Source organism: Erythranthe guttata, chromosome 7, assembly GCF_056151865.1.
Source record: "Erythranthe guttata isolate IM_541 chromosome 7, IM_541, whole genome shotgun sequence".
In the NCBI taxonomy this organism is placed as follows: Eukaryota; Viridiplantae; Streptophyta; class Magnoliopsida; order Lamiales; family Phrymaceae; genus Erythranthe; species Erythranthe guttata.
The window spans coordinates 12,026,793-12,038,893 of NC_142539.1; positions in this window are offsets into that span (position 1 = coordinate 12,026,793).

Here is a 12,101-nt window from a genome sequence, read left to right on the forward strand (position 1 = left end):
AATTGTTTTTTCTTAGAAAAAAAATATTTTAATTAATATTACTGTCTTGACTACTAAATTACTGTCTCAGACAGTAATATTACTGTTTGAGACAGTAATATTATGAATATTATTTTTCCGAACAGTAATATTATTAATATTATTATCTAAGACAGTTAAATTACTGTTGGAGACAGTAATTTAACATCCAAGACAGTAATATTAATTTAAATAAAAAATTTTTTAAGGAAAAAAATTAAAAAAAAAAAAAAGTCAATTAACAGTTAAGTTACTGTCTCCGACAGTTAAATAACTGCTGGAGACAGTAATTTAGCAACGAATACAGTAATATTAATTAAAAATATTTTTTTTAAGAATAAAAAAGTCAATTAACAGTTAAATTACTGTCTCCGACAGTTAAATAACTGCTGGAGACAGTAATTTAGCAACGAATACAGTAATATTAATTAAAAATATTTTTTTTAAGAATAAAAAAGTCAATTAACAGTTAAATTACTGTCTCCGACAGTTAAATAACTGCTGGAGACAGTAATTTAGCAACGAATACAGTAATATTAATTAAAATATTTTTGAAGAAAAAAAAAAAAAAAAAAACAGTCGATTAACAGTTAAATTACTGTCTCCGACAGTTAAATAGCTGCCGGAGACAGTAATTTAACAGCCAAGACAGTAAAATTAATTAAAATATTTTTTTTAAGAAAAAAAAAAAAAAAAAAAAAAAGTCAACGCCGGAAACCCGGCGGTCAACGGCCGTTGACCGACCGGAAAAAAATTTCAGGAAAACAAAATTCAAAAAAAAAAAAAAAAAAAAAAAAAAGTCAACGCCGGAGACCGGCGGTCTCCGGCGGTCAACGCCGGAATCTGGCCGGAAAAAAAATATTTCAGAAAAAAAATTATTTTCTGAAAAAAAAAGTTTTGGGGGTTAATGTGATATATTTGTTAAAATCCGGGGTCAATGTGTAATATTAAAGAAGTTAGAGCATAATGGGTGGAATTGGTACGAATTAGGGTTAAAATTGGGGTCAAAATTGAAATTTGGGTTAAAATTGGTTAATTGATGAAATTGGGCTAAATTGGGGTGTAAATCATGAAATTGGAGTTAAATTGGGTTTCAAATGAATTGGGGGTAATTTTGGTATATATAAAGGGATTTTCCTTATTTGCAAATAAGTTTGAATGGGGTGGATTTATTTGAAAGACAAAAAAGTTGGATGTCCCTATTTTAATTAAGTGCCCTTGTCATGGGCCTATTTGCCATTACCCCTTCAAAAAATTCTATTTCTTAATAATAATAATAATAAAAAAATTGATGGAACTTTGCAGTATAAGAAAGAAGTGGATATAATGTTAGATGTGGCTCGTTCGTATATTCAGTTGAAGACCTCTACTACTGAGATCGAAACTAGTTTGTACTCGTTTGTGTAAAAAGACAGTTTCTGATACACAACAATATGTTATTTACAAGTCAAGAGACACGTTTTACGATGATCTTGTTTCAAATTATGGAGCTAAAATGGGTAAAAACGGGTACAAACTAAAGAATATTCCACATACTCTAGAAAATTCCCCTAAATTTAACACCATAAGGGTGCACATGTAAGAATATTCATAGTTGAGGGGTAGTTGTAATAACCCAAATAAGAAGTTTTTTTTTTTTTTTTTTTTTTTTTTTTGTAATTTCACCTTATCTTAGGGAGGTGGGCGTAATTTACTATAATATATGTGGTATCGATAAAAATATATTTTTCTGAACTTTCTTATAATTAAAAAAAAGGACTTTGCTGCAAGTGGTAGTAAATGAAATTAGAATAGAAGCTTTAATATACCCTAGATGAAGAGTAGGGATGGCAATTTTTACCCGACCCGCGGGTACCCGCCCCGCAAATAAATGGGGCGGGTACGGGTTCTAATTTTTCCCCCGAAAACGGGTTCGGGGCGGGTGCGGGTTTGTATATACCCGCCCCGTAGACCCGCCCCATACCCACCCCGCATATATATATATATATATATATATATATATATATATATATATATATATATATATATATATATATATATATATATATATTAATCTGGATTTAGAATTATAATTATTGTTTTTATTAGGGTTATCAATTTATTAAACTTTTTTTTTTTAATTTTTTTCTTCAGTTTTACGGGTTTTTTGGCGGGGCGGGTACCCGCGGGTTTTCTACGGGGCGGGTGCGGGTTGGTAAAATTTATACCCGTTGCGGGGCGGGGCGGGTGCGGGTGAACGGGTTTCTTAACGGGGCGGGTGCGGGGAATGCAAAACCCGCCCCATGGCCATCCCTAATGAAGAGTAAATATTATATTTTTAAGACAATTCTGCCATTATTCAAATGAAAATCTCGCAAGAAATACACACGGAGTGCAAGTTGTCAAGAGATAAATAATTTGAGGGTGCGCTTTGCCAAATTTAGAATTTTGGGGTGCAAGTCACCAATCTATGTTATTACCAGGGTGTAAGATGCAATTAAAATATTTGAGAGTTTTTAATAACTAGGAAGGTGGACGTGCGTTGCACGTCTTGTGTCAATTTAATCGGGGTTTTTTTGGGCATATTATTCGATCAAAATAATGCTACAAATTAAAATATCAAAGTTATTTGGAGTATATTGATATTATTCATTAGTCAAACTTACAATATGTTATAGATTCATAATTTCTACTTATATTTGTGTTCAATATTCGATTTAATATTCTTTTTTTCTTTCATCTTGCTTTTTTTTTTTCACATCGATCATCATTGGAAAATGTTATTTAACCATTTCTTTTTATATGTATTAGTTTTTTCTTGCTACTTCTTCTTGGAACACTATCATATTTTCTTGGATATAAAGATTATTATTGTCATTATTTTTCTTTTTGAAAATAGAATTTACTGACTCCTAAAAAGCTAAGGTATTTATAGTTTAACTTTTAATATTATCTTATAAAATGTTTAGACTCATATAGTTTCTATTTATATTTGTATTCATGATTCCATTAATTATTTTTTATTTTCTGTATCTTAATTTTTGTTTTCAAATCTTGAAGCGAACTCCAAAAATTACATCACAATAATTTTGCAACAATACCTAAAAATCCCTGGAAAATTGCGGAATGGTGAAACGATGAAGAAAATCGCAATTGAGGGTTGAAAGTGTAAGCTATGAATATATCTCCTTATTTTAATAATAACCTTACAATTTGGGGACTGAGTTGAATTTTTTTTAAAGATATGAAACAAAGTTAGTTGTTCAACTGCTCCACCGGAACAATGTGGACATGGAATAGAAACATAGTCAACTACACTGATTTTTCTGATTTATAGGTCAAGAAGACTTCTGATTCACATAGTAAGCAAGAAAAATTCTCAAAAGTTTACAAGAACATGGATTTTATTGATCCATTTCCCTGAACCTTTTTTTCCTTTTCATTTTTTTTTCAAGTTAAATTTCGAGTGAGTGAAATAATATTTTTTTTTGTGGGTCATCAATATCATTGCAGTAATGTTTTTCAGTGACGTGATTAATTTTTATACAAACTTTATTCAAATTCTTTTTGTAATATAATGTAACACAAGGAAACATCTATTATCACCACATGTGATCATATTCATAACCCAAAAAGACAAAATTGAAATTGTAACTCAAGAAAATGAGTAAACTAACAATATTTGTAGTGAGGTATATGTTAACCCTAAACCCTAAACCCTAAACATGTCACCAAAATAATTGAAATATTGTGAAGATTTTACAACTTCATTTCATTTTTTCTGTTTCCGAAATGACTTAATTATTCCACTTGGCACTCAAAATATAGCATTCAACACTTTGCACTCTCAAAAGGTAACTAATCATTCACATTGCACCCCAATTGTTTTAGATAAATTCTCTAAGCAAATTATTTGTTTGGTTGATCTTTAGTAAAAAAATATATATATAATTTGCGGAAATTTTCAAGTAACTTAGTGAGAAAATGGTTGAATGGTGGGGAGAACTAAACAATTTAACTTGACACTTTCCACCACAAAAATATATACTATTGCAAAGATCAAAATACCATCGGTTACTACACCCATACACAAATATTTATTTTATGTATACAAAGTATTATTTTTTTTTAAATTTTTATCCTTTAACTATTTTTCACCAATTTACATACAAAGTACCATTTTCATACAAAAAAATCATCATTTTTTTTTACCAATTCTGAAAAAGTGGTACATATCCAATAAATTTGTAATTTATTCGTCATAATTCTATTTTTGAATTATATTTATCACATAAAAGAAAATTTTCATTTATAAATGCTACTAAAACATGAAATTATCTTCATTGACCTTAAAACTTATGTTGGGGTGAATGTGATATTATTTTTTTATCGATGCAAAGTGCCAAAATGCTACATCTCGAGGGTACAAACTGGAACTAAACCTTCCAAAATTAATCAAAAAAATCTTCAATTATTGAAGAAACAATATAACGAAAACTTATCAAATTTATCAATTAAAACTGGAAGTATTGAAATCTCGAGAACTTGCCTTCAAATTTACAATTTGAGTCTAGCCTGAGGTGTTATTATATTTGTTGTAGTCAACAAATACTTACGTGGTCTAGAAAATTTGAAGTCAAATCAGTCACCTAAGAAATGAATATATAACAAATAGAAGCCAACATAAAAAGGTAAAATAACAAATAATTAATATATAAGTTTTACATGTATTCTTTATAATAATTAGGGCAAATTATGAAAACCCCCATGAGATAAAGCCTAATTAAAAAAAAAACCTCCTCATGTTTGTGTAGTTACAAAAATCCTCTTCTGACCAGCGTTTGACTGTTTAAATTCACAGAAAATGTACATTGTCCGTTCGACCCTTCTGTTATTTGAAAAACAATAAATGATAAATTACGAGAAACCCTTCGAGGTAATGTCAGGTATGTTGCCTTCTTACACAGGCCCCCTATGGTGTTACTACTGACGAATAAAATAATTTTTTTCTTTATAATTTATTTATATTTAATGCATACTTTTTAAATTTTATTTGTTTTAAATTGAAATATTATTAGAAATTTATTAAAAAATAATCAAAATATGTTTAACCTAAAATAAGAAATACAGGAATATCTTTCCAAAATATGTGAAATGATTTTATTATACAAATAATTATAAAATTATAAACAAAACAAATACAAAACGAATAAAAACTTTTAATGGTACAAGATATCTTTAATTCTTTTACATATATTTTCTATTTTTAATAATTATAAACTCAAGAAACACATTATAGTTTTAAAATTAAAAGTAACTACGGTTTTTTTTTAAATATATTACATTGTGCCCCCTAAGTAATTAATATGCTTACAATTACCCAACAATAGCGAAAATGACCTTTTCAGATGAATGTTCCATGGAATAAAAAAAAATCGTTAAAAGTAACATCGTAGGGAGACTGTGTAAGACGACAACATACCTCAGGCGGTTTTCGTAATCACGCAAATATGAGGGATTTTTGTAATTTCACTTACATCAGGGGTTTTTTCGTAGTTTGTCTGATAATTACTAAATTCATTCCCGTCACCGTGCATATCGGCATTGCCGGCATTGAAACCGCAAATGCGAAGAGCTATCTCTTGAAAAATCGATGTAAGATGCTATGTAGCCACCAATGGTTCCTGTCTGATTCTCCACATTTTTATAGTCGTAGGTGGTGGTGGTGCCGTGGTGGATCATGGCGTAACCTTATTTTTCGTATGTCTAGAGCATGAAATAGATTACAAAAACATATGTTATTTATCTTTAATGCCGTTTTATTTAAACAAAAATTGTTTGGGGTATAATGAATAATGAATGTAGATTAAAGACTTGAGACTATACAAATTCCCAGCTCAATAAAATTGCTATTAATTAAATATTAATAAATACATTAGGAATTAGTTGAACAATCATTAGGAATCAGACAGTTTTTCCTTATCAATATTGAGTATTCCTGAATTATAGAAAATTTATTCAATGAGAAATTAAAATTTATTTTTATAAATAAATTAAACTAATTATTTATTTATTTATAGTACACGTACTTCTAATCTTACATATTAAAGTAATTACTGATTGGCATAGATAAAATTATGAATTTTATAAACTATTTTTTTATTAGTAAACATAGATATTCAAAATTCGGAGAGTGATAAAAATTCTTCAACTGAAGAAATTTGATACTAACTAATTAAATGAAGAGTCTTTTTTAATTACATTTTAGATAGCGATATATGTTAAGATAAGATAATTAAAAATAATTTTAAACTGTTATGTTGGTATTATTTTTTTCGTTAATTCTATTGTACGTGCATAAATTGACCTTGTTAATTTAATCTTGTCCATACTATATTTGGCAATAGTTAATAATATAATTATTTAATGTCATAAGTTAATATTAATGTATAATAATTAACAATCAGTGTAGTGTATATTACTCAATTGTCCTTAAAGGTTTGAACTTGCCAAAGGGTATTTTTGCCTCTTCAAAAAATGGAAGAAACCACCATAAAATTCCTCCTTTTATAAGTACTAGAAAAGTGCACGTGCGTTGCACGTGTCGTAATAAATATATAATATCTTGACGCCATGTTATTTGGCATTCTTAAGAATGGTGTGAGCGAGATGCAAATTTGTTACACAAACAAGATAAAGAAGGGGATTATCTGTAAAGTTGTTGAGCAATATTAGCTAAAACAAAGAAAAATAGTTTTATTCATAATATTGTAATGTTGTGAATAGTCTTGTTTTCTAAATGGGCGTTAGATTTCATTGAAAGTTCATTGCCCACATGTATCGTGAAAATGTAAGTAATGTATAACTAATACATTGGATATCCCTCCATAACTTAAAACAAAAATAGTCCTCATAATTACAAATTTGGCATAAATTGTATAATGTTGTTGTTTGTCAATCGGTATGGGAAATTAAGATTAATCAAGTGTAGCATAGAAGACAGTAAAAATCATCCTTAATTTTAAGAAAATGGGTAAAATAGAGTTTGCACCCCTGTAGTATCAAAAAGGTCGCATTCACTCCCCTGTAGTATTAAAAACTAAAAAAATCCCGCTATTTTTTATAGTCATTATACCATATTAAATTGTACCATATCTTTTACCTCTAAATTATACCATATGTAACACTTACCATCTAAAGTATTAATTGTAACACTTACCCCTCAATCATCATTTAATTTATTGATAAAAAAAACAACATTTAATTTGTATATCAAATTTTAATAGCTTCACAATGTATCTTTTATTGGATAGAATAACTAAAAAGAATAATTATATTATATTATTAAAATATATATTAACAAAATATCATATCTTAATATTTAAAAATGTTATCTTGCGTTAGGTACAAATGCAATAACATAACATCTAATTGTTTTTGTAACAAATAAAATTTTAAAAACACTAAGAAGTAAGTTATTGAACAAACTTAAGTATTTTTATTTATTTTAATTCATTAATTTCTGAAAATATATTTTCATTCATTATTATATAATATATATTATTAACAATGTTTTTTCAATAATTTAATATTAGTTATTTTAAATTCTATATGATCCAATAATTATTGTATGGTTATGCTATTTATTATCCCAAAAAATATACACTTTTACAATTTCAAATACTGCATTGACTTTTCAATTGATATTTTTGATAAATTATGTGAATTATTTTTCAATTATTTCATTTATTATTATTTTTTAAAACTTAAGATGTAAAATACTTGATGCAAAATAATCAATGTGTTAATCTTATGCAACAGCTTTCAAGTGCTCACGTGTGTAGAGACAAAAAAAATCGGTTGCCGATCCCCTTGCGGCATGGGCGCATAATCACTATCACCTTCATTAATTATTTTCGGCAAACGACCTTCTTAGGTCAGTATTGATTGCATATCGATGTGATGTTTTTGTGATATAGGACTTGCGACCATAAGGATTGGAATGCAGTCGCAGAAACTCTAGATGAATATGGATCAATCTCAACGTAGGAGAAGAGCGCAAAACTTGAATAATTTAAGGTCGTGGTGAGATATTTCAGATATTGGCATTTCCAACCCCATATGGAGCCTTTTTTATATTTGAGTTACAATAATCAACATAGGCATATTCTTTTAGTTATTTATTTTCTTACCCACTTTTGGGGCTTTTGTGTAATATTGTAGCAGGGTTTTTTTTTTTTTTGGTCCGTTTTTATTCCTGATCTCTTAGGGGTAGTGTTTTCCTTGTGTTAGGCCCACGATGTTTTTAACCAGACCCCCTTATACTTTCATTAGTATTTAATGTAATAAAAGGAGTTTGGCCAAAAAAAAAAGGGAGGGTTAAGGGTTACATAGGCTATAAATCACGGGTGCAAAACGTTTTTAACCTGTTTTATTCAAATTAATATTATGGGATAAAAAAAATTTAATTCAAAAACTAAAACATGACTGCTAACACTGAATAAATGAAGAATATTACACAATACATGACTATTAACATTAAATAAATTAAGAATATTAAACAATAAAATTTTATTTATTCAATGTCACCCTTTTATTGAAACTTCACAAATACCACCATTGAAATTGACAAACAATCAAAAAGCACAATGTTGTGGCAGAATGGTGCAAGAATTTGGGGACATTTCTGGTTATGTATTGTATTATTGTGTTTCAATAAATTTGTTGATCGGAGTTGCGGCTTTGATGGGAGACATTGGTGGGATATTAAGGGTTTCACATCGGAGAGTTGGGGCTGTAGATACAGGTTGAAATTGCAGGCGAGGTGTTGATGAGTTTGAGAAAAAATTCACTGAATCTGGACTCGAGATTTAGTGAACCTCGAACTTCGCAAGCCCTCAGATACAATTTCTCATTGACGATTAAACGTATCGTAAAAAAGGGAATTTCATTTTATTTAACAATATTGTGGTCTTTGATCGAAATTATTTTTCATTTGGTTTAATAATCATTATAAAATAATGGAGTGATTCAACAATCTATTTTGATTTTTATTTCAATATTTTCTTCATTGAAAATTCATTGCCCACATGTATCATGAAAATGTAAGTAATGTGTAACTAATACATTGGGTATCCCTCCACAACTGTAAAAAGAATATCACTCCTCGTAATTACAAATTTGGCATAAATTGTATAATATTGTTGTTTGTTAATAGTTATGGATATTTAAGATTAATCAAGTGTAACATAGAAGAAACTTAAGAACCATCCTCAATTTTAAGAAAAAAAAATTAAATATAATCCAACAACTACAGTTCAAGTAATACATAAAAAAACCGGAATGAAAAATGAAATCATCTATTACCAGATTTCACGTGAACACGTTCAACTTTTCCATATTTGGAGAACGGTCGTTTGAAGTCCAAATGGCTAACCTCGAATCCAAAATAAATTTATTCCTATCCAAAGTGCGTGTCAGACTTTGAAATGTATACTATAAATAAGCATGCAGTCTGGAATTCCTCCAGGAAACCACTATATAGATCAATGAGTCGGGATCATCTCATGCAAAATAATGTCGTTGAAAATAAATGATCGGGTGAACATAATCTTCAATTTTAGCACTCCATGTCGAATAACCAGCAGATTGAAGCCAAAAATTGTATTTAAATTTTATATTCCAATAAATGAACACATCGAGGCATTAAAACTGATACACTAAAATACGAACTTTGTACTAATACAAATTGAAAATAACATACTAAAATATAATTATTATTGTAGATTTGAAAATTGTATCATAAATAAAGGTTTTTCGAATAAGGTAATTTAGTTAATTCTAATAGTGTAATAATAGATAATAATAGATTATAAAAAATAACGATCATGTACTCTTTGATGGTGAACCAATTCCATATTATGATCTGAGGCGGCTATCGGAGAATCAAAATAAATAATGCAATTAGAATTAGAAGTGATGTAATTGTAAAAAAAAAAATGAAAATATTAAGGATGCACTATTCATCCACCCATTATGAGTCAAATAGAAGGTTTCATCGAATTTGTATTCGAGATCTACAGACAAACATAAAGAAAAAATTAAGGAATAAAGAATGATAAATTGGATTAATAGTTATTAAATTTACACTTTAAACAAGATAAAGTATCTTCATGGGGAATTAAACATTGTAGAGGCTATTGCAAGAACAAAGATGGAAGAATTTAAATAACCTTATTTTCTTCATTTTGTTGCCTCTTTGATGAGTCTCCTAATAAACATCATACGATTATTTACTATCTCATAATATTCATACATTATATATATACACACACATTATATATATTTGGAATTACATGATATATTGAAGGGTCTGTTTTTTTGTTTTTTTTTTAGTTTAATCAAAACGTGTGTCATGAATGTAACCTTTATGCAAATTATTGAGGGGAATTGCATGGGCTTTGTTGTATAATTGACTTGTCTAATACTCTAATTAAGTTTAACATTCCGGTGGAATTGGATGCCCCTTTTCCATTCAAGAATCCTAATAGTTCAATTAATATTGCATTAATAATTATCCTAATTAATATGTATTAACAAATTACTTGATTGTAACCGGCAAAAAATAATCATCATTAAAAGTGTAGTGGGCAAGTAAAATAAGTATAATTATTTAATATTATTTCATAGTAATAATTATTCTAATTAATATGTATTAACTAATTACTTGTTTTAACACAAAATATAATTATCATTAAAATGATAGTGGACAAGTAAAATAATTATTATTATTTAATATTATATCATAGAAGTGGCGTTTTTTTTTAGTTTGTTATTGTTATTGTAATGTATATTTACCATATTATCCACCAAATAAGTTATTGGGCGAAGGGTAATATTGGACACACAAAAAAGGGAAGAAACCATTACCAATTATTCATACTTTTATAGTAGGTATAGACTAAATAAAGAATAATATTAATGAACTGCAGTTGAAAGCTTTCATGTTTGGATAACATCTATTTGGGATAAAGAATACAACTCAATTTATACAGGAGATATCAAAGAAAAGAAAATGGTAAATCCAATAATTAGTATACTTACATTTATAGCCATCTCCACCTTTTATATTTACATCACATCGGACAATTGAGGATGACTAACTTCGTTAAGTTGGTGAGACGTAGCATGGCTTCCCGAGACTGCAGATATCGCAACTTGTTGCATTCGACTAGTGTTATTGTCTCTATCGAAGAAAAGTTATTGTTCCCGAATAACCAATCAGGCAATTCTTCTATCTCACGAAAATCAGTTAACTGTAGCTCAGAAAGAACATTGAGATGTTAAAGCTGACGCTTTGAAAACAAGGAAAGGAAAGCCTAAAAACAAGTTTCAAAACAAGGCTTCTTCAAGTAATAATAACCAAAATCACTCTTTTAAAAAACCTAAAAAGAGCAATGTGAGGAGTAAGAACAAAGTTAAAAGCACAAAATATTACAACTATGGAAAGCACAACCTAATGTTGTAACTGATAATCTTGGTGATGTGTTCATGATTGGTGATTATGTGAATTAAGTTATTTTATCTCTCTATGATTGGATCTTTGATTCTACATGCACAGAGCATATGACCCCTAAAAGGCTCTTATTCTCATCCTATATGAAATTGAAAAATGGTAATGTGTCCATTGTTGATAGCAGTGGTATAAATGTAATTTAAATTGGAACTATTTGCCTTAAGTTTGAATTTGGTTTTGAACTTCTACTTAAAAAATGTTAGGCATGTTCCTAATTTGAGTAGTAACTTATTGTCTTTTATTGTGTTAGAGGATAGTGGTTTGCATGGTAATTGGGACATGTTTGCCAAAGGATTATGAAAGGTGATCAAGTTATGTTTAAATTTGTTAGAATGCAAAATCTTATGTGTTATGCTTAACCTATTTTCCATGCTAATTCTGTGAAAGAGACAAGGATGACGAAGGTACTAGAGAGAGAAGGAGACAAAAAGAGAGAGAAGCACACAGCTGAATGAGCTGTTAGTGTTGAGAGGGAGGAGAGTAAGGGAGAGCAAATGAACGTCCAAGATCAATCATACAAGACGGACGA